Below are 26385 nucleotides of genomic sequence, written 5' to 3' on the forward strand. Positions count from 1 at the left end.
TTTCAATGAGTAGGAGGGATCTCTTGTTTTACAAAGAAAACACTGGGTTAGGTATACAGAAAACATCCACTTAGAGAAATAATTCTCAGTTCCCACTTAGTAGGTCCACTTGTTATTTGATTTTGCCTTTTTTGGTGCATGCCAAGTCTAGGCATTTAACAGCTTTATTCCTTTATCAAGTATTTGAAGAAATTATTTTAAATACTTCTTGTAACTAGTGTATTCACGCAAAAGGCAGAATGTATTAGCCCTTCTCCAAAAGGATTATATTAGGATGAATGAAATACAGCAAGTGCAAAATAAAACACAGCTAATGGAAGTACAAAAGTGTAAATAAACTCAAAGCTTCACAATCCTACACCCATCTGAATCAGTGGAAGGGAAGCAGGATCTAGGCCTTGGTTTGTAACATCACTTCAGTGTCATACTTCAGTTTTCCTTTTATGTTTTATGGTTCTTATTCCTCCCTCAACTTCTTTCCTCCTGCTCTAAACCCCAGTGCTGTTCTGTGGTTGCTAGACATGATGGATTCTCTAAAGGCTAAATTTCGCAGGGGGGGAAGGGGAAATTGAAAGAAAGTGTTAATATCTTTCTATTTCTCCATTTCCACATCTCTGACCTGTGCTCAACAGCACGCCCCTAATTTGCAGGGATATGGTGAGGCCTGTTTGTCAACGAGGCACTTTGAAAATCTCAGATGGAAGGTGTTATAAAAATTCTACATATAATTATTTCAGTAAAGAACTGTACTTTGTGCAGCCTGGACTGCCTTTCAAGCCAAATGGAACGGAAAGATGTTTTCAGTCAGAAGCCAGTCAAAATTCTGTTTGAATCCAAACACTGCACAGAACTTCACAGTGTCATGTGAATTTCTCTTGGAATCTTAATTTCAAAATAACCCACAAATTGAAGGTGCAACTAAGGGTATGACTCACTCACTCCCCACCCCCTGCAAAAAAAAAAATTCTTCATGAGGCCCCTGTGAACACAAAAGGCTGAGTTTTGCAGAGTGCTAAAATACATGTTTTCTCAGTCAGGACAAGACGTTAATAATCTACAATGCAGTACAGGAGGATCACAAAGTGTGAAAAGCATGAGAAGAGCTACAGACAGGTCGAAAGAAGGAGGACAGCAAGGAGACCAGACTAGCATTGCCAAATTTCTAATTTCTGAAAACTGGACCCCCCCCCCGCCTCTTCCCCCTGAGGTCCTGCCCCCTGTTCCACCTCTTCCCCTAAAAGGCCTCGCCCCTGCTCCGCCTCTTCCCCCAAGGCCCCGCCCCCCTTCTCATTCCTCTCCCTCCATTGCTTTCTGCTTTTTCCCCTCCTCCTTCCTCGTTGCTTCCTCTGCTCCAGGGCTGGGACGGGAACTGCAACCTGATGAGGAGCCTGCTGCCTTCCCACAAGATGCAGGTAGGAAGCGGCCCCAGCTGAACAGGGGCTGGTGTGGGTTGATGACCCGGTGCCTCCCTCCCATCTCCTGTGGTTCTGGATTTTTGGTATCCTCAGTCAGTACATCTGACCAGACACTGCCAGGTCCCCTTTTTGACTGGACTTTGCAGTCATAAACCGGACACCTGGCAACCCTAGACCAGACTATATACTAGTTTCTCACTCAGTTCAGCTAACACACAGTTCCACTCCTCCTTTCCTAGACTCTGCAAAAAAGGCCCCAAACAAATAAACAATCAGTCTTTAAATGACAGACATGTCAACAGCCAGTAGTACATCTGGCAGTAAAATACACAAAACCCTCCCAAGAGGAAAAGATTCACAAATTACTCTGAAGTTCCAAGAACTGCTGATTTTGTAACCAGCTAGCACTAAAATACATTTTTTGGGGGGCTGGGGAAGGGGGAGGGGAAAGAGTGCTAAAAGCTCCATCTTGGTTTCTCTAATCTAAGAATCGAGTTACTTCAGGAAACTGAAGACATCAGAGAAAGGCAACAATTTTACATCTCTCTTTTGAACGGATCTGATCTCAAACTGGTAACCAGCTCTGTAGAGCTTTTAAATGCATTCACAGGTGGTGGTGTTTTGTTTTTATAGGACACCGCCACCGCCCCCAGATGTTTAATTTTTATACTACAGTATATTCAATATATTGTTTCCGAAACAGAAAAGGCAGATTACATTAATAAATCACTTGAGCAAATGCTGCCTAAAATCATTCTACTCACCCACTCAGGTCTGGATTAAGGCAATCTGGGGTCATAGGCACGGTCTCATGTGGACCCCCACGGCCACCACTCCAGTAGAGCGGGTGGACTGGTGCTAGTGCCCTCTCCTCAGGCAGCGATGGGAGCCTAGGCTACTTTCATCCCCTGAACGGCAGCAGGGGATTGCTCCCGGAATCACAGAAGTGACAGGCTCCCCCCATCCAGAGAAGGGGCCTGGCCTGCATGGAGGCAGGTGGAAGCTTGACAGCTTCTCCCTGGCTCTAGTGAAGGATACTTGAAGTTGCTCCTGGAGTTCTCCTGGAAGCAGTCTGAAGACAGCCCTGCAGCAATTAAACATGGGTCACATTTTCAAGCTTTCCTTTGCGACAATAAAGGCTAGAAACAATTTTTTCATTTAAATGAAAGCCTAGGTTTTAGCATTATCACACCTCTCCAGCGGCTGGGGTCCTGGGCACATGCCTATATATCTTATGCGTAAAATGTAGCCATGCAACCCAGTCCAATAGTTTTCTGTAACTATTTTGGATCCAAATCTGATTCTAGTTAAAGCAGGGAAAATCCAGGGATTTTCTGTCCCTTCTAAACAATATCCTGCTTCCTTATCACTGGCAAAATTCTGTGCTGATTATGCCTATTTAATGGAGCAATCTAGAGTTATTCTTGTTGGGAGGGTCTCACGCAGGGCTGCTGGAACAATTTGTAAAGATAGGGTGCTGAGAGCCATTGAACCAAACTGTAAACGATGGAAAATACTTCAAGCCATGGGGTGCAGCAGCAGCACAGGGTGCAGCAGCAGAATTGTCTTGAGAGTAGTTCCAGCACCCATACTCTCACCCCTGGTTCCAGCACCCATGCTCTCAAGACAATTCTGTAAAACCGAGAAAATTAGATCTGGCAGGATTATACTTGTAGAGCCAAAGCAACAGGCATCCATTTACTGTAGGATATATATAGGGCCCATTTTCTTTAGTATTCTCTGGGAGTCCAAGAAAAAGAAATCTACTGCTATAATTATCTGTGTTGTATAAAAGTTACTTTATTCTTAAGAAGAACAGGAGTACTTGTGGCACCTTAAAGACTAACGAATTTATTTGAGTATAAGCTTTCGTGGGCTACAGCCCACTTCATCGGATGCATAGAATGGAACATATAGTAAGAAGATATAGATTGTGTGTGTCTAAGGTGCCACAAGTACTCCTGTTCTTTTTGCGGATACAGACTAACACGGCTGCTACTCTGAAACCTGTCTTTATTCTTAAGATTCTTATTGCAGTGGCAGTGATCTGCTTGCTGTGATCACTTCCCCTTTCCCAAATCCCAGCTGAGATGCAATTTGTGCCAAAGTTGTGATCTGTCTTTTGATGACATCATCATTCTTTTCTATCATCTCCATTCCTGGCATTGCACTGATCTGCTTGTGGGTCCATTTTATTGAGGCCAGCTTTCTGATAGCCAGGGTGAGTTTTTTTAAATGCAATTTCAGTTTGGCACATCAGGAGATGGATCACACTACACATTTTGTGTCTTTCTCCCTTAACTAGTCCCCTCACATGCCCTTTGCTAGTGCCTTCATTGGTGGGACTCTATCTGAAAAATTCAAACTGCATTTTCCTTTATTCTTCAAATCTCCTTTTGCACTATGTAGGACACTCTGTACCTCAAAGTAAGCACCCTGGAACCCTCGTCTTCACCACGGTTATATAATTATATGTTTTGTACAAAGTAAGCCTTGTGAGGTATCATTTTAAAAGTCTTGATCTGTTGAACATTAATATTCTGTTGGATTGTATGTGCTGTCATTGAATGTGAAGCTATGAAGTATTGCTATATATGTTACTGAAAGACTTTGTGAGGTTGGGAAACAAGTTGCAACAAAGGAGGGCCCAGAGAGTGTTAATGGCCCATCAAGAAAACAATCCACTATCCCAGAGGCTCCTTAGAGGAGGTAGGCAATGATGACTGTTTGACCAATGCACACTGACTAGGCTGACTAGATAGCAAGTGTGAAAAATCGGGGGGGGGGGGGGGTAATAGGAGCCTATATAAGAAAAAGCCCCAAATATCGGGAGTGTCCCTATAAAATCAGGATATTTGGTCACCCTAAGACTGAAAGACCCCCATATCACAGCAAGGATCTTTCAAGCAGCTGGAAGAAGGTATAAAAGAGAGACAGTGACATCATCATTTGGCCTCTTTCCCCCCCACCCCCGCATCTCAACACTTGGAAGAACACCTGGAAGAAAAAGACTTTGAACTGGGGAAGAGTGGTTCCAGGCTGGAAGGGTGTCCAGTTTATGTATGGAGGAACTGTAACCTGCCTGTACCATCTGTTAGGGTGAGACATTGCTTGATTCAACTCTTGCTTAGTCTGTTAGAGTTTAGACTGCATTTCTGTTTTATTTCTTGGATAACCAAATTTGATCTCTATGCCTGGTACTTATAATCACTTAAAATCTAGCTTTCTGTATTTATACATCTGTTATATATTTTAGATATTAAGAAATAAAATAGAAATGCAGTCTAAATTCTAACTTTACAGTGTGTATATATATGTTTTACCAGTGGGAAATCTTAGCTCAGATTATAAAGACTGGTGTATGTCCACTTTCCTATGACGTGGCGGCGAACTAAGTAATGAATTTACACTGGCCAGGCTTCTGACTAGTGCAAGACAGTACAGTTCTGGGCTGCACAGCTGGGGGAATTGGCTGGAGCCTCTCTATTGATGGTAGATGCGTGGCTGGGAGATCATTCATGTAACTCAGTTGCGTGTGTCCCTGCCTGTGGATGGCTGTGTAAGTGCAGTGCCTGTCAGGGGTTTGTAAGCTTAACACTAGCATCACAGTGTGAGAGGCAGCCAGGCTGGTGGGTTTGGAGGGCTCAGTGGTCCCACCATCCAGGTCGCAGCTGGGGATCCCCATCACCCCATGCTAAGCAACTTTCTGTGCCTCCTACTATTCCTTCACCCCACTTGGTGGTTTAAATGGGTGAGTTATCAGTAGGCATCAGCAAATAGAAACCTAGGAGATATTTTTCCTGCCTCATGGGATCTCTGTCTCAATCTCACTTAAAGAGACTGCCTGCCTGCGAGTCTCAAGTCTTTTAATCACCTATTGAACAAGTGCAGCACAGTTTGCGGTAGCACAGTCTTCTTCTTGCTGCTTTACCAACGAACTAGAACCCTGACCATGAAGGGAAGGGGAGCTACCATCACACCAGCTCTTAGGCTAAGAGTTCAGTCTTATTGCCGATTCTATTCTGGATCTATTTGCTAAGGCCACTGGGAAGGTGCCAGTTAGTTCCCGCTATGGGGATGTTTGTGTTAAGGACACTTGTCCCCTGGACAGACCACCGGTAGAGGTCATGCTTTTGAATGAAGATGGCTGGAAACTTTTAGGGGTACATTTGTTGAGCCAGCTTGTGACGTGGTGCATAGACCCCACACTGATGAGGAAGTGCAAGAGAGGCCCTGTGTGCAGGCTACCCCTGTCCTGCCAATCATGTATGGTAGGGAGAAGGCCCTTAAAAAGGAGGAAACTGCAGTCAGCTGAGGGGAGAGACCATCCTGAGCAGGAAGCTGTAGGGGGCACTCCCATCTAGGCGATCTCCATCCTGATCGTACAGGCAAACTCCCAGCAGTCCAGACAGAAGGCCACTTCGAAAACTTCTATGCAGATGGCCCTGAAGTAAGGACATACTGTTGGCCTTTTTCCTTTTGAGGAGGCTCTGGGAAGAAGTTATTCTCAGGTGCGCTGTGACATTTAATTTTTCTTTTGATTCCTAGGGTTACCAATTTTGGTTGGATGTATTCCTGGAGATTTTATCACCTGACATAATCTTTAATTAAAGATTAATCTTTAATTTCTGGAGATTCCAGGACAATCTTGGAGGGTTGGCAATCCTACTGATTCCCCATCAGAAGAGATTTAAGAAGGCCTGCAAAGGGAGGGGTTCCCCTGGCAAAAGCTAAGATACAGGGGCCTGTGTATAAGCCACCCAGTGTAGATAATTGGGCGTGGCCAGGGTCTCCCACCATCTAGGAGAAAATACCTACAGGGACTCTTATGTAGCCTCTGAAGAGAACGAGCGATACTGTGTTAAAAAACTCCAGAGCCCGATACAGAAAAATGCATCCGTTCACTTGGCATCTTCAGTGGCCTCAAGACAAGATATGAAATAGCAGAGGTCAGACACAAAGAGGTATTGCTGTAGGTGAGCGAGTGAGGCTGGGAATGGTACAGATCAGTGGCCCTTTACATCCCTTTCCCCACACATCAGGAGCAGAAGAAGCCGCTTGTGCTTCTGTTTCTCTTTTGAAACATTTCAATCCTAAGTAAAAGTTCCCACCTTTCACATGAGAAGGAGAAAGGAAAAGTAGAGCAGTTTTGAAGAGGTACAACAGACACTTCCCAATAGGTTACCTTGTGTATACAACAATAGACAAAGACATAAAATAAAGCCAATCTGGTGAAACACAATGTGAAAACAAAAAGACTATGCAGAGACATATTCTAGATCTAAATGGTTTCTGTTACAATCAGCCTCAAACTGGAATCATTTATCCATCCCAAACTTTGGAGTTTCAGATAAAATGAGATCAAAATCCAAACCACTCTTTTGTTCTGTGTGTGTGAGAGAGAAGGGGGGAATAATTCCAAGTCTGTGCCTATCTCTAGTATTTGGATTATATCCCAAATCTCTGCCTGTATTTAATGTGAACTTGGAAAGTTTTTCAGCTGCCAGCAATTGAGCTCAGAACCTTTTGCTCTCTTGTAACATTGGAGCACACCACCACACTCAGAAAGAACCAGGGGCTACCCTCCTAGCACTGCTTTTGGACTGAAGTCATCAACTGTTGCATGAAGGGGTGGGAGAAGGAAGAACAAAACCTTGATCTTAGGTCTATCTGTACTCTGTTAATGATTCAGGATGCTGAACTTCAAAAGAGAATGGGCCAGTTCCTCAACTGGTGTAAAATCTGCCTGATTCCATTGTATAAACTGATCTAACACCATTAACATCAATCAGAGGATCTAGCCCAAAGTGTTTAATGTAGTTTAGTTCACCTTTTAGAAAGCGATGGCCATCCTGTTGTCAGTATCAAGTATGTTTGAAGTTGGAGCAATATACTGTTGATAGCAAATAGCAGGAACTAGAAAAGTTAGAAAGTTTAGAAAACTTCTGAAAACTTCTAAAGAGTTATTTTAATGTTTTAAAGTGAAATAACAAGGTGACTGCTGCGATAAATACATTCAGAATATAATGTATCTGTATCTGTAAGTATTTGCTCTGAAAGAGGCCATTCCCAGTTCATGTACCAACATCCAGCTTGAAGAATGCTGCTTACCCTGTGTTTCCAGTCCTAGAGATGCAAGAACCATAAGCTACAAGGGAGAGACTCTTGCATTAAACCTGGAGGAGCAGCACAAATTATTTAACCCACTGAAAGAAATGCTGGATGTGATCCAATCTTAGCATTTTAGAGGAGAAGGGGGAAAAAAGTACCGCCCGAGGCCTATGTGAAAACATATTGAGACAAAAAGGAGGAGAGAAAAGTGAGTGAATGAGCGAGACAAGTTTTCTGCTAGATCCAGCGTGAGAAATCAAAAGGCTATTTAATAAAAGAAAATGCGTTTTCCCTCTCTGAGTCCACAAAAAATGAACAGATGTGAAGATATAAAACAACACTGCATGTGATCACAATTTCTTTGGGGTGCAGCTAGCTCCAGGGGAGGAACACCTTTTAACACAGCCCTGCTTCCAACCTTCAGTGTCTCAAAAGGAACACTGTCTGAAGATGCATAGCAGCAGGTCAATCTCTCCTAGCAGGAGAGCAAGCTATAAATCAATAGGTTTTTGTTTTTTTTTTCCCCCACTGAGGCTTGCTGGGAAGAAGTAAAATGGGGAAAAAAATAGAGATGAAATGCACCTGCAATCTCTTTAATGCAGCAGTGAAGTTCCTATGAAGAAGGAGCAGAGAAATGATGAAAAAAAAGGAATGAAAAGAAAAATCTAGTCCATTTACACCTACTACAGATGCTTTATAAAGGGGCATTAGGTGAGCAGGACATTTTCTGTCAGCCCTTCCTACACCAGAGCTTTGATGATGTTGCATAAGCCTTTCCAGTTTTTAATAAAGAGATTACCATGTAGGAGCCATTAGATTGGTACCTGTGTCTATATTGTTGCATGGATTCTAGTGGGGTGTGTCTCAGTTTGTGAGGTGTGATCCTCGGGTGGGTCATGAAAGGGCACCTGCTGGGTCACACCCCATCAGCTGGGAAAAAAGGGGAAAATGAACAGAATTATGAAGTCACTAGGACCCAGAAGAAAATGGGGGTCGGGAATAAAGGAATAACTTGCCCCCTCCCATCCTCCTGATGCCTTCCCCTTTGCTCATCAATTCAACCACACTAGAACACTTTCTCTCATCCTTCCCACCAATCACAATGGAGCTCCCATCCTCTCTCCCATAGCACCTCCCTTGGTCCCCAGGGCTCATCCCTGGGGCAGGAGAAGTCGTTCTACTTGGGGAGGGTTGTGGAGGCTGTTTAAAGCAGCTCTGGCCTAGAAAGGAGGCTGAGCACCTGCAGAGTTCTGAGAAGCTCTGTGATCTCTGGGCTTGAACCTGTGAGGAGCTAAGCAACCTCAGCTCTAACTGAATTCCCCATAGCATCGGGCACCTCCTGTTTACAATGGTCCAGCCAATCTCCCCTTGTTTCTAACTGCAGGTGTTCACAGCAAATTCCCAAATTCTGACCAGTTTCAGTCTGAAGCCATTACAAGCTGCAGATTCCAATGGCACATTCTCAAGGCTGTAAGTCTGGCCAGGGTTTCTGAAGGTTCAGAAACCAGCACAGGTTCTGGGTTTGCCATGAAACCTGGAACCAGGCAAGTTTTGCCTGCAATACTTTCATGATAAAAGCATCATCCAGTTCTGTGATAGCTCCATCACTCCTCCTCATGGTGAAACTGGTAGAGACATGCAAATGGTTGATTAGGTGAATATCTTCATGCCCCGCTGATGGAGACATAATCCCCTGGGGAATGTGTATTATGCTTCATCCCTTTGTGCCTGATGCACAGAAGAAATGGGTCTGCTTCAGTTTCAGAAACTGGTGCTTTAGGTCAAGCTATAGACACGCATCTATTAGTTTGCAAGGTCTCCAGCTCAGTCTCTGGTGCTTCAGCCAATATGGTAGCCACCACAAAACGTGTTCCCTGCACTAATTTTTATAATACTTTGCATTTATATGCACATGAAGAGACTCCCCAGACTCTCTCCAAACAAAGCACACACAAAAGGGGAAAGTTAATGCACCTCATAATGCTTTTGTTTTTAATTCTCTCTTGACGTTCCGTTTAAATTAAATGAGGACCATGTAAAAAGGTTAAACCTTATCACAGTTGTCAGTAAACTGACATTTGACCCTGCTGACTGTCCATCTGAACTTTAAGAAGGTTGGGTAGAAGCAGGACTTAATTTTTAAAACATGGACTGGAAATAAGTTCTAAAGGCTTGGAAACCTGTTTTTGGAAAAGCCTACCTTCTTTCTAAAATGGATTATCTTCAAAAAGGCCCATTAATGCAATTTTTGAAAAGTTTCTCTTTAAAGGAAATGCTTAGGGGTCAATATTTACCTTCCTTAAAAGGAAGTTAAATCCAATACAACATCCCTGGAAGATGTGACGTTATATTATCTAGGAGCAGTCCTACCCAGAATGGCTCTCCATTCATGAATGCTGAACTGACAGATTGGAAACATGGAGTTCAAATTGGAATTCAACCTTAACCTCCATAATATACTTTGTAGGTATCAACGCCGAGGGTTGGTGCAAGAGATTTATTTTGCTTCAGGAAAGGTGAATTTAGGGCATGAAGAGGTCTAAAAGTGTCAAGGAAATCGAAGTCCATGAATTTGCTGCAATAATGGCACAGGGGTCTGTGTTTTGGGTGTTAAATGTACATGGGTAAAATGAAGATTTCTCAGGTGTAACATTACAGTCCCTCACGGAGACTCATGGCCACCACACCTAGGAGGAGGAGATGTAGGGTGGTGGTGGTGGCTGGGGACTCCCTTCTGAGGAGAACGGAGGCATCCATCTGCTGACCAGACATAATGTGGTGTGCTGGCTGCTTGCAGCCCGCATCCGATACATTACGGAAAGGCTGCCCATGCTGATCCATCCCTCTGACCCTTACCCCATGCTGCTCATCCACGTGAGCACTAACGATATTGCCAGGTCTGACTCGGACAAGACTGACAATAACTACAGGCAGGGCTAGCCCTAGGATTTTTGCTGTCCCAAGCAAAAAAATTTTTGGCCGCCCCCCCTTTCTTTCGTGCCCCCTCTGCTCCCGGCTCCGTCCCAACTCCGCCCCTTCCCAACCCCTTCCCCAAATCCCTGGGCCTGCCCCCTCCCCCGATTGCTTCCTGCAGCTCCCCCCAGCTGCAACCGCCCACCCTAGCTCACCTCCGCTCCGCCAGCTCCCCTGAACATGCTGCCGCTCCGCATCTCCCCCCTCCCTCTTAGGCGAGGGAGAGGCAGCGCATTCAGGGGAGCAGGCGGTGCAGAGGTGAGCGAGGGTGTGCGATAAGCACAGGAAGTAATGGGCCAAGGGGAGGGTAGAGGAACCGCTCCCCGCCCCAGCTCGCCTCCGCTCCACCACCGCCGCCTCCCCCGAACGTGCTGCCGCTCGGCTTCTCCTCCCTCCCTCCCACCAGGCTTGCCACGCGAAACAGCTGTTTTGCGCATGGCAAGCCTGGAAGGGAGGGGGGAGAAGCGGAGAGGCGGCGGCACACTCAGGGGAGCGGGCGGAGGTGAGCTGGGGCACATTTCTAGGGGCGGCATGGCCGGCGCCGGAATGCTGCCCCTATAAATGTGCCGCCCCAAACACCTGCTTGTTTTGCTGGTGCCTAGAGCCAGCCCTGACTACAGGGCTCTGAGAGTGAGGGTGAAGGAGTCAGGATGCAGGTTGTATTCTCATCCATCCTCCTAGTTGAGGGAAAGGCCTAGGTAGGGACATGAGCATCCTGGAGATGAATGCATGGCAAGGAGTATAGGAAACAAACAGGAAGAACTAGAAGAATTAGTACCTAAACTAAATTATGACTTAACTGACATCACAGACTTGCTGGAATAGATCTCCTGACTATAACACTGGTATGGAAGGATTTGTTCAGGAAGGACAGGCAGCGAAAAAAGGGAGGAGGTCTTGCATTATACATTAGGAACATATACACTTGTTCTGAGGTCCAGAAGGAGGCAGAAGGGCAAATCAGTCTCTGGGTGAAGATAAAAGGGGGAGAAAAGGTGTGATGTCATGGCACGGTCTACTATAGATCTCCAAATCAGGAGGAGGGGATGCATGAGGCATTTCTAGAACATATAACAATTATCCAGAATACAAGACCAGGTAATAACACTTTTAACTGACCAGACATCAGTTGGAAAAACACAAAAAATGTCCAATAAGTTTGTGGAATGTATTGGGGACCACTTTTTGTTTAAGAAGATGAAGGAAGGAACCAAGGGGACAGCCATTTTAGACTTGATTCTAACAGGAAGTAATTGGTTGCCAATCTGAAGACTGAAGGCAATTTGGGTGACACGGATTATGAAATGATAGATTTCATGATTCCAAGGAAAGGAAGAAAGAAAAGAATCAGAATAAGGACAACAGACTTCAAAAAAGCAGATTTTAACAAATCCAGAGAATTGGTAGGTAAGGTCCTATGGGAAGAAAATCTAAGGGAAAAGGGAGTTCAGGAGTGCAGGCAGTTTCTCAAATAGACAACATTAAAGGCACAACAGTGAACTATCGTGATGTGAAGAAAAGTTATGAAGAATAGTAATAGGCCAATATGGCTCCATCAGAAGCTCTTTATACCTGAAATTCAAAACGATTCCTACAAGAAGTGGACACAAGGACAGATTGATAAGGATGAGTACAAAAGCTTAGCACAAACATGCAGGGACAAAATTAGAAAGGCTAAGGCAGCAAAGACTTAGATTTAGCAAGGGAGATAGAAGACAGTAGGAAGAGATTCTATAAATACATTAGGAGAATAGGAAATGAAGGAAAGTGTAGGTCCTTTAAGCAGAAGAGGAGAGCGAATAATGGACAACATCAAGAAGGCTGAGTTTATTTTGCTTCAGTCTTCACTAAAAAGATTAATTGTGATCAGATGCTTAACACAATATTATCAACAAGGGGGAAGAAATGCAAGCCAAAATAGGGAAAGAACAAGCTAAAGAATATTTAGTTATTCAAGTCTGCAGGGCCTGATGAAATTCACCCAAGAGTACTCAAGGAACTAGCAAAAACTGTCATGGAATCCTTAGCGATTATCTTTGAGAACTCACAGAGGACAGGTGAGATCCCAGGGGTCTGCAAAAGGGCAAACATAGAACCTATCTTTAAAAACAGGAACAAAGAGGACCCGGGGAATAATAGGCCACTTAGCCTTACTTCAATACCTGGAAATACACTGGAACAAATTAATAAACAATCAGCTTGTAAGCACCTGGGGGATAATAGGTTTATAAAGAATAGCCAGTATGGATTTACCACAAGCAAATCATGCTAAACCAACCAAATTTCCTTCCCTGACAGGGTTACTGACCTAGTGAATAGTGGGGAAGGAGTAGGCAAGATATATTTTGATTTTAGTGAGGCTTCTGCCACAGTCTCTCATGACAGTCTCATAAGCAACTAGGGAAATACTGTCTAAATGAAATTACTATAAGGTAGGTGTACAACTGGTTAAAAGACCATACTCAATGAATAATAATCAATGTTTCACTGTCAAAGTGAGAGGACATATCTAAGGAGTCCCACAGGAGTCAGTCCTGGGTTGATTTGGATAATGGAGTAGACAGCATGCTTCTAAAATCTGTGGATGACACCAAGCTAGGAAGGGTTACAAGCACTTTGAAGGACAGGATTAGAATTCAAAATGACCTTGACAAACTGGAAAATTGGTGTGAATTCAATAGGATGAAATTCAATAAAGAAAAGTGCAAAGTACTTCACGTAGGAAAGAAAAAAATCAAATGTACAACTACAAAATGGGGACTAACTGGCAAGGCAGTAATGCCACTGAAAAGGATCTGGGGGTTAGAATGGATCACAAATTGAATAAGAGTCAACAACATGATGTAATTGCGAAAAAGTCTAATATCATTCTGGGATGTATAGGATGTAAGACATGGGAGGTCCTGTTGTACTTGGCACTGGTGAGGCCTCAATTGGAGACAGGATAGAGGTCTGTAAAATCATGACTGGTGTTGGATCATATTAAAGAAGTTCTGTATTAAAATCACAAATGAGTTTGATTCCCCATAGTTTAAATTCCAGGGTATTACTAATTAAGAGGTCTCTTCGTTTTTGGTACTGTTTCTCTCCCTCTGTGTGAAACTTGCAAGCTGCTAACTGCGTTAGTACATTCTAAGACAGAGTCTGTCTAAGAGAGTCTGTTCTCAAAGCAATTCTTTGTAACAACCACCACTCACACAGAGAGAGACTCAAAGCAATACTCTGTAACAGAAACAGCACCCAGAGACTCCCCACCCTTTTGTTGTATTCATCTCACTTTGTTAACAATTGTGATTAAAATAGAGATAGAGGATGTATGTGGGATGGATGCTTGGTGTGGATAATAACTGAATGATCAGGGAGGTGCCAGCCTAAGAATCCAGTGTCCATTGGCTGAAGAAGGCGTCAAGTGGAAATAACCAGAGGACCTCCGGAGGGCAGACTGGAATCCACCCAACAGCCTCAAGAATGGGAGAACCAAAGAACAAGATAACATCTGGCAGCACGGAGCCGTCAGGAATGCGCCACCTGCTGATTGATTCAGCAACAGCATGATGAAGCAATTCCCATAGACTGGCATAGGAAGAAATTCCTATAAAAATGGACCCTAGAAAGTGAGAACTTTGGGGTCTGATTCTGCAAACCAACTTCCAGGAGCATCAGATGTGCACCTGACAAGGCCCTGCTCCCTCCTCATGTCCAGGCCACCTGGCCAGTGGCTTGGCATGAGCAACTCTAAGGCTGGTAACTATGATAACAACCTTGCAGAACGTGTGTGTGTGTGTGTGTGTATGTATGAATAAAAGATTGAATGGAATGTTATAGCTATAACTAACTGCTTACTATGATTCTTTCTATATTCACAATAAATGTGGTATTTTGCCTTTTCCCCTTTAATAAGATCCTGCTGGTTTTTATTTTATTGGTATAACACTGGTGTGCAGAAAGTAAGGAAGTGTTATTAGCACCACCACATAAAACAAGAGCCACGGTCACCCACTGACATTAATAGGCAGCAGGTTTAAAACAAACATAAGAAAGTATTTCTTCACACAACACACAGTCAGCCTGTGGGACTCATTCATTGTTAGTGGATGTTGTAAAGGCCAAAAATATAACTGGGTTCAAAAGAGGATTAGATAAATTCATGGAGGATAGGCCAATCAATGGCTATTAGTCAAGACTGTCAGGGACGCAAACTCATGCTCTGGATGTTCCTAAACCTCTGACTGCTAGAAACTGGGACTGGACGACAGGGGATGGATCACTCTAAAACTGCCCTCTTTTGTTCGTTCCCTCTGAAGCATCTGGCAGCAGCCAATGTCAGAAAACAGGACACTGGGGTAGATGGACCATGGGTCTGATCCATTACAGTTATTATGATGTTATGTTGTGGAATCCCCATCACTGAAGCTTTTTAAGAACAGATTAGACAAATACTTTCAGGGACAGTCTAGGTATACTTGGTTCTTCCTCAGCGCAGGGGGCTGGACTAGATGACCTCCTGAGGTCCTTTCCAGCCCTATATTTCTATGGTTCCGTGAAGATTATATTCCATGCAATTACTTGAGTAGAGAAACGTGTATAACAAATGACATTTTTGGTCTCAGTGTCTCTGATACTTATTGGCATATGTCGGTATTGAATCACGATATGTTTAATGACATGCCAGGTACTTTGGTTCATATATACCCTTTTAATGGAACAAGCCAAGAGAACCTTGCATTTTCTTTTGAATTAAGTTACAAATTAGATCAAGAATGCCTCACTAAACGGGTCACATACCAAACATAGTTTTCATCCAGTTTTAAATCCCTATGTATACTTATGGAACTTTGAACAGCGAAACAGAGCTCTCCAAAGAGACAGAAAACTTCTCTTCATAGATTAGAAAGAGAGAGCCATGTTCTAGTGGTTAGCATATTACTGGGAAAATCCTGATTCTGGGTCTTCGGACGAGTCCTTTAACGTCTGTATCTCAGCTTCCGTAGATGGAAAATGGGAATAATTATTATTTAGCATTTATACTGCAGTAGTCCCTAAAAGCCTGACCAGATCAGGGCCCTATGGTGCTCGGCACTGTACAATTGGCTGGTAAATGGCAGTCCCTGCCCACAAACAATTTACAATCTTAATACTGACCTTCCTCGCTAGGAGGAGGTGAGGATTATTAATTATGAACTACTTTGAAGTTAAAAAATACGTATATGCTAAGTATTGTTGTTCTCTTGAGTCACCACATCCTCCTCTGAACTCTGTTAACCATTTATAACACTTTAAAATTTAAATTTGAACAATATCCTGGAGACACTTTATCATTGGTTGGTTGGTGGCAAAAAGCTACTTTATCACTGACATCTGTGATAGCCGTCCCTTGCATGTTTAAACTGAGTTTAACAGCATTCTCATAGCCACCCCATCCACACTTGCCAACTAAGCAATTTTGCTCACCCCTTTTAATGAGATGAGTAAGAAGACTGCAGAAGATACTTTCACCCTGCAAAAATCAGAGAATAGTTGGTATTATCAGGAAGTCTTCTGTCCTCTGCTACGCTGGAATCCACTCTTTGGATAGTCTATAAAACAGCACTCACTTTAGTTAACTGCTATTCGGTTTAAGGTAGCGCTGCCTTCCAATTCCATCAACACATCACAACATAATTTGGCACCAAGTCTCTGCTCAAGAGACTCTCAGGATCAGTGTACTGGTAAATATGCATGGGAAACCATGCATAGTACAGCAGCATATGTAGATGGTTCTAGCCATGGTATTGGTCCCTAAGCTTCACAAGTATCAAATTCCCCAATACAATTACAGAGCAAAACTTCATGTGCACACTTTATGGGTTGGCCATAGAAACACAGCCTGGGTCTGATGTTCAGCACCCAAAATTCCAGATGAAGTACCGGGAGCCCTGCGTGCTCAGCACCTCAGAAAAATAAAGCCTGGCAGCTGTGACACAAAGTCATCCAAGATCGCCTGGTTAGTTCCATCCCACCCCCCGTAGGGAAGGTTGCCATAAACTCCACCATCCCCAGAAGTGAGAGCCAACTACGGCTGGACATCGTCATCACCAATGAGGACCGGAAGAAGATAATCATGGTGGACGTCACAGTCCCCTTCGAGAACAGGACCCCAGCCTTCTGCGATGCACGAGCTCAGAAGCTGGAGAAATATAACCCTCTGGCCAAAATCTTGAGAGCTAGGGGTTGCCAGATTCAGACACACACACACTGATCGTTGGAGCCCTGGGCACATGGGACCCCAACAACAAGCAAAAGTTGCGGGAATGCAGAATCGATCAATGCTACGCTCTGCTGATGTGGCAACTCATGGTGTCGGACGCCATCACGTGGTCAAGGGATATCTATATAGAACACATCACCAGACTTCGGCAATACCAGGAGGGATAAGCTGGAGTTCCGATGAGAAGCGCAGTAGGGAAAGTAACTGAAATACTTCCCTGATGGATTGTATTTTCTAATTGGACAACTTACCCTAATTCTCAATTACTGAGGGACAATCTTCACTTATTGATATATTTTGCTTTCCTCAACCAACTCTCTGTACAACTTTTCATGAGTGATGTACCTGAATACTTGGATGCTAATATCTAAACTGTATTCTTAAATTTATTCACCTAAATCTGGGTTATTGCCGATTATGTACTGTATATAACATCTGACTTTTAAAAACAAACTTTGTATTTGTGGATAATCCAAGCACTATACCCAGATGTACAGACACTTTTTTCTCAACCTGTGTATTATATAATTTTAACATTAGCTTTAATAACATTTTAAAACCTTAGTCTCATTAACAGCATGAATGGCTCCTTTGCTGAAAAAGCATAAATGTCATCTTAAGGGGGAAAAAGCTAGTTACTTAACCCTTTGAACACCACTAATTTCCAGGTGGGTGACACCTGGAAACCAGGTTAATTTTAGGGGCTGAGGACCTGGTGGTTGCGGGAGAGTTTGGTAGCACAGAGGAAGTGTATGTGAGGAACAGGGATGTTAGAACTAGATGCCTGTATTGAGCAGAAGGAAGGCTTTGTACCTGGAAGGAGAATGGGATACTTGCCAGAGGAGTTAAGGGAAAGAGCAGCAACTGTGTGGGGTGTTGAGGGTGCTTGCCATAGGGGTGGTTAACTGGGGTTTTTGCAAATGATGGGGAAGGTGAAGTTTGAGGAGGGATGAGAAGAACTGTGCAAACTAGTATATGGCACCATACTTGCCCTTAAAGTTAACGGCTGAGAGAAACTGGCAAACCTTTCTTTGCAATAACAGGAAAGTAAAAGAAAGGTGTTGTAAAAACTAATTCCACGATCCTGTTATCCCAACAACTAAAATTCTGCCAGTCAGCTTCACTGGCTTCCTGTGAGACAGACAATTTAGGTCAGAGGTGCCCAAACTTTTCCTCTTGTGCCCACCCTTACCTGTAATGAAATGTGTACGCACCATCTCCCTCCTCCACCTCCCAGCCGAAGCCGCAGCCAGAGGCTGGAGCCACAGCTGGGGACAGAGGCTGAGCCGGGGACAGGAATGGACCGGGGCCGTGGTTGGGGTGGGGCTGGAGCAGAGCTGGGGGCAGAATGGGGCTGGGTCGTGCTCTGTCCACACCCCCATGGGGGCTGGCTTGGGCCCCCTGTGCCCCCCTGGATGTTCCTCCACGTCTGCCTAGGGCATGCCCCACAGTTATGGGATCACTGACCTAGGTCATCTAGTGCTTTTATTTCCTTTATGGAGTAGGATGCTCTGTCAGGTGTGAAGGTGTGGTAAGCCTTCTCCTCTTAACTAGGGAAATCTGCTGACTGAGCAGTAAGGAAGGAAGAGGACTCTGATAAGAGTTACTGAGAGAGCCATCTATGGAATTAAATTTAAAATGTATGTCCGTACGAGCAGCACAGACAAAAAGGGATTTAGAAGATGTCCCCAGTACAAATCTTGGCAGAAGTCGGGTAGGATAGGGGATAATAGAAGTGTAGGACTGGAAGGGATCTCAATAGATCATTTAGTCCAATCTCCTGCACTCAAAGCAGGACTGAGTAATAACTAAAGCATTCCTAACAGGTGTTTGTCTAACCTGTTCTTAAAAACCTCCAATGACAGACATTCCACAACTTCCCCAGGCAATTTTAGTAAGGAAGTTTTTCCTAATATCCAACCTAAACTTCCCTTGCTGCAATTTAAGCCCATTACTTCTTGTCCTATCGGAAGAGGTTAATGAAAACAATTTTTCATCCTCCTCCCTGAAGCAACGCTTTAAGTATTGAAAACTGTTATCATGTCCCCCCTCAGCCTTCTCTTCTCGAGACTAAACAAAGCCAGTTTTTTCAATCTTTCCTCCTAGGTCATGTTTTTTAGACCTTTACATGTAAAAGAACTGCAACCATGAGCTCACTGAGTGCAATCAGGCTGTAGAGACGAGGGCACAGCCTCTACCCCAAGACCTTACCGTCAAAGGGTCTGATCCGGCAAACGTTTATGGTAATGAGAGCTACCGTCAGTTGTGTTTGCAAGATCAGACCCTGAGCCTGACTCAGACAATATAGTATAAACATGATGCACTGGATAAGAGTCAAAATTATTTACTTTAAAATCATCACTTACAGTGAGAATGATGTTTGAAAGCTTCATAGAAGAGGCCTGTTTCACTGAGGGCTTTGCAGGGAGAGAGCGTGGCTGATACAGCATCATCTCAGTGCTCAAGACATTGCATGGGTAAATCCCAGTACAAGAGATATGAAAATATAGCCCACTGCCCAACATCGCATTTCCCTTAAACATCATGCCATAAAGCACAGCCTGAAGCTAATTATGTTGATGTCAGGACCATAACTGTATTTTTAGGCCTCAGCCATTTATTTCAGCTGGAAGGAGAGAAGAGGCTACCACAATTGGGCACTGTGCAAACACAATCTTCTGCATATTAATATACAATTAATACTGTGTATTAACAATTAATACTATCTAACTGTTTCCTTTAAGTCTTTTAGAAGCAAGGGGTACAGAATCGTAAACTGCCTCATCCCACATTAAAATGTGTTTTAAAAGACAAAGCAATAAAATGGTTTATATATATTTTAAAAAAAAAGTTCAGCTGCTTGATCTAAGCAATTCTGTATCAGCTAGAGAGAAAAGCTGTGTTACGAAAGGGAGGTGGTGAAGACGGTCTCTTTGGGATTCCATTTTAATGATCTAATTTACCAGCTAAATCTATTTGAGTTTTTATTCTTTTTATTTGGTAGTGTTATGAACACTGAATCTAGGCTGTGACAATATCCTGAACAGGCAGCATGAAAGGGCAGTTCAAAGGACCAGGAGTGCAGCGGCATATTCTGCTACGGCAGCAATATGTAATGAAGCAGAATGTAATCTACAAACTAGGCCATGGCCTGAACTGGTGACTTGAAGAGTGGCTGATAAATACTGACAGAGACTGTGCACCGGGAGAGGGAGAGAGAGTCTGCCTCCAGTCGAGTTTGCAGGAAACTCCCTGCCACTCCTGTCAGATAAGCAGTGCAGTGAACCTTGCTTGTGGAACTCAAGTGCCTCTAGGCCCACGAGCTAATTCTGGCCAAGAAAACCCTGCTGGAATAGAAGGAAGAGGGATGTGCTTGTAAGGTACAGAGCTGACTCTGTAAGGACCTGTGCAGTGAGGAGAATCAAGCCACTGGAACTTTTAAACTGGTTCACTACCCCAGTTGAGGTCTATCTATTCCTGCATTGCCTTCAAACACAACAGGTAATACTGTGCTCTCCACTCATGAATGAATGTAGAAATCCTCTCCCCTTATAGGCAAGATTTCAATGTTTATTTATGTATGCTGAAGCTATCTTAATCCCTGATATGCCCATTCCCATCACAGTTTTGCTATTCACTCTGCCATTAAAAGCTCATTGGAGATCCCCTCTCCTTTAAAACTAGCTGTAGGTAGCACAGGAAAGGAATCCAAATATGTGGCTACACCGTAGCTGCTAAAACAGCAGCTGTTCAGCAATGCTCCTATTTGACTCCATTTTCTCTCTTTCACTCCTTCAGCTGCACGGCTATGCCATTAGCACAGTAGGGGTAGGAGGTCTTCTTGGGGGCTCAGCACATTCTCTGTGTTGCTAGCCCAACGCCTGAGGATGTGTCAGAGTCTGTTCTCCATTCTGGCATCACTAGGAGTGTGACTCTGGTCTAAACTGTGTGTGTGTGTCTGTGTGTGTGTTAAAGGCACCTTGATCGATCGGCCCATCAGCTCTCACAGAGAGAGCTCCGATCACAACACGTCATTCGTGTTGTTCTAGCCAGTCCTTCAGCCACCCACTGGCCAGGCTGTCAGTGGCACCGGACACCCGATTGGTATAGCACACTGCAGCCCAGAACCCCTGAGCTCAAGCAACCTGCCAGCTCAGCTTCTCAAATAGCTGGGATTACAGGTGCACGCCACCACATCTGGTCATGTGTTAAAGTAAGCATTTAAAAGAAAAAAAATCCATTGAGCTTTTTAAGATCCAAAATTACAGCTCCTGGAAAACTCACCACAGTGCTAAATATCACAGAGCTTGACAGCTTTATACCTCTCTAACCACCAAGGGCCTAGTGCTGATCTCACTGTATCAATCAGGTCTAGCTCCAGTGAACCCTATGGAGGTACATCCGTGCAACTCTAGTGCAAGCAATCCTGGGTTAGTCACAAAGGCACAATTACCCAGCCAGAAAGGTCTTGAAAGAGATACTTCCAGATTCTCACCATATATGTGAAATTTACACTTCAGGGTTTCAGCACAGACAAGAGGAGTAAGTAGTTTTGGATCCTTTCTTATTAAAGTAAATGCCAGTATGCTAGAGTAGTGGACCAAAACACTGCAGGATCATCACAGTAAGCAGCCATGTGTTTCAGAACATTGGTATAGAATGCTGCAGAGATTCTTTTCTTTTACAATATGGGCTGAGGTCTTTATGAAGGGAATGCACAGTTATGACTTTTTTTTGTTTGTTTTTTGCATGCATGCATACATCCACCTGGGCATTCACTCTATTTGTCTACTTGCATGTTTTCTTAATGCCTAGTAAGCACTTGTTTAAGGGCCTGATCCTGTCTCACAAAAGTCAATTAGAATTTTGCCATTGAACTTCAAGAGGCGCAAGATCAAATACCATCTGCATATTACTGCAAGACATAGGAAACAGGCTGTCTCCCTTCCACAGATTTATAGATTCTAAGGCCAGAAGGCACCATTTGATCATCCAGTTCAGGGGTGGGCAAACTATGGCCCGCAGGCCACATTTGGCCCGCCAGCCAATTTAATCTGGCCCTCGAGCTCCCACTGGGGAGTGGGATCTGGGGCTTGCACCGCTCCCACGTTCCAGCCGGGGACCAGGGTTGGGGGCCGCTCTGCACGCGTGTGCCACGGCTCCTGGAAGCAGCAGCAGCATGTCCCCCCTCTGGCTTCGCACGCTGCCCCTGCCCCAAGTGCCACCCCCGCTGCTCCCATTGGTCGGGAACTGCAGGGGCGGTGCCTGCGGATGGGGCAGCACGTAAAACCGCCTGGCCATGCCTTTGCGTAGGAGCCGGAGAGGGGACATGCCGCTGCTTCTGGGAACTGCTTGAGGTAAGCACCGTCCGGAGCCTGCACTTCTGAGCCCCTCCAGAACCCCAACCCCCTACCCCAGCCCTGACCCCTCTCCTGCCCTCCGAACCCCTTGATCCCAGCCCAGAGCACCCTCCTGTACCCCTCATCCTCAGCCCCACCCCAGAGCCTGCACCCCCAGCTTGAACCCTCCTCCCTCTCCCGCCCCGGTGTCTCAACCCCCTGCCTCAGCCCTGATCCCCCTCCCACTCTCCGAACTCCTCATTTCTGGCCCCATCCCAGAGCCCTCACCCCCTTCTGCACCCCAACCCCAATTTTGTGAGCATTCATGGCCGGCCATACAATTTCCATACCCAGATGTGGCCCTCGGGCCAAAAAGTTTGCCCACCCCATCTAGTTTGACCTCCTGTATAACACAGGCCATAGAACTTCCCAAAATAATTCCGAGAGCAGATTTTTTAGAAAAACACCCGATCTTCATTTAAACATGGTCAGTGATGGAGAATCCACCATGATCCTTGGTAAATTGTTTCAAGGGTTAATTACCTTCACTGTTAAAAATTTACACCTTATTTCCAGTCTGAATTTGTCTAGCTTCAACTTAGACATTGGATCATGTTATACCTTTCTAAGTTAGACTGAAAAACCCCTTATTAAACATTTGTTTCCCAAGTAGATACTTACAGACTGTAATCAACTCACCCCTTAACCTTCTCTTTGTTAAACTAAATAAATTGAGTTCCTATATGGCATGTTTTCTAAACCTTTAATCATTCTCATGGCTCTCCTCTGAACCCTCTTCAATGTACTTGAATTGTGGGCTCCAGAGCTGGACACAGTATGCCAGCAGTATCTTCACTGTGCTAAATACAGAACTAAAGTAACTTGTCTACTCCCCTGTTTATGCATTCCAGGATCGCTTTTGGACACAGCATCACATTGAGAGCACATGTTCAGCTGATAATCCACCACGACCACCAAATCTTTTTCAGAGTCCCTGCTTCACAGGATAGAGTCCCCCATCCTGCAAGTATGCCCAACGTTCTTTGTTCCTAGATGCATATATTTACATTTGGTTGCAGTCAAACATATATTATTTGCTTGCACCAAGTTTAAAAAGTTAACCAGATCGCTCTTCAATCAGTCACCTGTCCTCTTCATTATTTACCACTCCCCCGATTTCTGTGTCATTTGCAAACTTTATCAGTGATGATTTTATGTTTTCTTCCAGGTCACTGATGAGGATGTTAAATAGTGTACGGCTATTAATGAGGGACCCCACAGAAACACACCAGCTTGAGGACGATTCCCTTTTTACAACTACATTTTGAGACCTATTAGTCAGTTTTAAATCCATTTAATGTGTACCACGTTAATTTTATATTGTTCTCGTTTTTTAATCAAAATGTCATTGGGTACCAAGTCAAACACCTTACAGAAGTCTAAGTATATTACGTCAAGGCTATTACCTATTATCTTTATTAACCAAACTTGTAATCTCATGGAAAATGGTATCAAGTTAGTTTGACAGGATCTGTTTTTCATAAACCCATGCTGATTTGCATTAATTACATTACCCTCCTTTAATTCTTTATTAATAGAGTCCTGTCTTAGCTGCTCCATTATCTTGCCTGGGATCGATGGCAGGCTTGACCAACCTATAATTACACAGGTTATCCTGTTTACCCATTTAAAAAAATGGCACAAGATTAGTTGTCTTCCAATCTTCTGGAACTTCCCCAGTGCTCCAAGACTTATTGAAAATCAACATTAACAGTCCAGTGAGCTCCAGCTCTTTTAAAACTCTTGGATGCTGATTTAAAATACTCTAACTTTAGTAGGTTCTGTTTAAAATCCTCTAGAGATACTAGTGGAATGGAAAGAGTGTTATCACCAAAGGACGCACTCCACTGGTACTGGAGTGGAAAGCCTATTCATGGTGACTCACTCTCATGTTTCGGCCTCTTTAGCACACCGGAGAAACTGCCAGAGAAAAAAGGTTGTACTAACAGTAGAAACCCATTAAATGGTTTAGCACAAAACCAAAAATCCACTTCCTCCTTCCACAAAAAAAAAAAAAAAAAAAATGCTCTGTCTCACCCACAATTACATTTTGAAAAATGCCAGTGTAAATGCAGCACGATTCTTTGTAACACTGGATCTTACGACTTTTACTGTAGTGGTTCTCAACATTGCATTCTCTCTTCCCCCTGACACACACAAACCCCTTAAACCTGCAAGGAGGTACTGTGAAAAGGTACTAGGTTAAATTCACACATGGCAGTGCTGACTGGGATTCAGACTGTGCTGAATGGAGACTGGTTTTAGACTTTTCAGTGGGAGGACTGTACTTTGGGCAGTGTAGAAAGGAAAACATGCCAGATTTGTTTAGATCTGACTGAGTGATGACTAATGTTGACAGTAAAAACTGAGAAAACTCAGACTATTATTGTACCCCAGTGTGTGCACAGTGCATTTATAAAATAGTAGCCTGATTTGCTTAAAAGCAAAATCAGTGCTAAACACAAGTTAAGCAATGCAAATTTCATAGTTGCATCACATGGGACTAATTATAATGCAAATCACGCGAGTTGCACAACAGGGGCATGTGACAGAATTCAGTTTCTCTAATGCACGGCTGGAGTCATAGTCCTAAGCAGTCCATTCTCTAGAAAACCAACCCTGACTGATTTCCACACTCGTGTTAGCTGATGCCCCGAGGAGCAGTCACTGGGAGGATAGTGCTAGCAAAGGTTACCTGTGGAACACTTCATTGTCATGCTGTTGGTGTTATTGAAGCAGCTCTCTGCAGTGGGGCTCTTTTCCCAGTGCTGCTGAAGATTGTGCATTAAGTATTCTCACTGAATGAGCTATTCTTGAATAGCCAAGAGAAGCTGATCTAGAAACACAGGCATTGCCAATCAGAAAAGACCAGTAATGTTCCACCTAGCACTCTATCCTGTCTCCAGCGGTGGACTGTGTCAGAAACTTCAGAGGAAAGTGTAAACAATCACCACAAGTATCTTACAACAATGCTTAAAGCTGCATTCTTCACCCTGCTGTTGGGTGCTCATGGTATCATCACCTGTTACAGGGAAACGGAATCCTGAACTCTGATCTTAGGGACTTTGGCTATGCCTATACTTCAGCAGCTACCGCAGCACCACTGTAGTACTTCAGCGCAAACGCCCACTACAGTGCCGGAAGCAGTTCTCCCGTGGCTGTAGTTAATCCATCTCCCCGAGACGCAGTAGCTAAGTCAACAGAAGAATTCTTCTATCGACCTAGCGCTGTCTACACAGGGGGTTAGATCACCTTAACTACGTTGCTCAGGATGTGGATTTTTCACGTCCCTGAGTCACGTAGCTGTGTTGACCACTTTTTAGTGTGGACCAGGCCTCAGTTTCTCTTTACAGTACTACACCCTTTGTTCTAGAGCAGACTTCCCCAGTAACTTACGCCAGGTGTATGCTAAAAAGTTAGGCTGATCCAGCTACGTCACTCAGGTGTGTGAAAAATTCTGACCATATCCTGAGCGAGGTAGTTAAGCCTTCCTAACCTGATGTACACATTGCTAGGTCAATGGAAGAATTCTTCCATCGACCTAGCTACTGTCTCTTGGGCAGGTAGATTAACTACAACAGAAGAACCCCTCCTGTCGCTGTAGTGAGTATCTGCACTGAAGCACAGCAGCTGTGCCACTGTAGCAGTTTAAGCGTAGACACAGCCTGAGTCCATATGCTTATTACCCTTAATGTGAAATAGTATTGCTGGAATATGCTAGGGTTTAGATCATGCCCTTGTATTACAAGCAGGCAAAATTCTAACCCTGCTGTAAACAGATTCTACATATTGTATTTGGTTGGAATTGACACCTTTTCCTGGCGGTTACATTTGAATTACAAAGGCCTAGTCTACAGTGGAAAGTCTGGTTGGGGAACTGGCACAAATTACACTGGTATAAGCACTTTTATACTGGTATAATTGCATCTACACTAGGTCTTTTACTTGCATATCTATGCCATTGAAAAAACAAAAACAAAAAAACCCCACACCCCTGACTGACGTAGCTAGGCTGGTAAAATTTTCTAGCGTAGATCTGTCCTAACAAACAACAAAAACTTGAACCTTAGGGTTCATCTCCACTTACCAGAGGATCGACACGTGGCAATAGATCTACTGGGGGTCGATTTAGCGGGTCTAGTGAAGACCCGCTAAATTAACTGATCGCTCTCCCGTCGACTCTGGTACTCCATCGGAACGAGAAGCATAAGGTAAGTCAATGGGAGAGTTTCTCCCGTCG

At 44.0% G+C, this 26385-nt stretch overlaps 1 protein-coding gene and 1 long non-coding RNA gene across 3 annotated transcripts in view; one reads left to right on the top strand and one right to left on the bottom strand.

Moving 5' to 3' along the window:
- The window catches only part of ZHX2 (zinc fingers and homeoboxes 2), a 111238-nt gene that overhangs the window by 30592 nt on the left and 54261 nt on the right, over window positions 1-26385 (bottom strand). Inside the window, exon 2 of one of the 2 annotated variants that reach the window (XM_048841579.2) lies at window positions 2180-2499. The exons of the other annotated variant lie outside the window; for it this stretch is intronic. The gene's annotated coding sequence lies outside the window, so the exon portion shown is untranslated. The remainder of the gene's footprint in view (window positions 1-2179; window positions 2500-26385) is intronic. 2 annotated transcript variants of the gene reach the window in all.
- LOC142070954 (uncharacterized) lies at window positions 1330-25296 on the top strand. Its single transcript, XR_012666889.1, has 3 exons — window positions 1330-1412; window positions 22997-23112; window positions 23314-25296. It is a non-coding gene; the product is annotated as an uncharacterized LOC142070954 (long non-coding RNA).

This window comes from Caretta caretta, chromosome 2 (assembly GCF_965140235.1).
Source record: "Caretta caretta isolate rCarCar2 chromosome 2, rCarCar1.hap1, whole genome shotgun sequence".
NCBI classification, from domain to species: Eukaryota; Metazoa; Chordata; order Testudines; family Cheloniidae; genus Caretta; species Caretta caretta.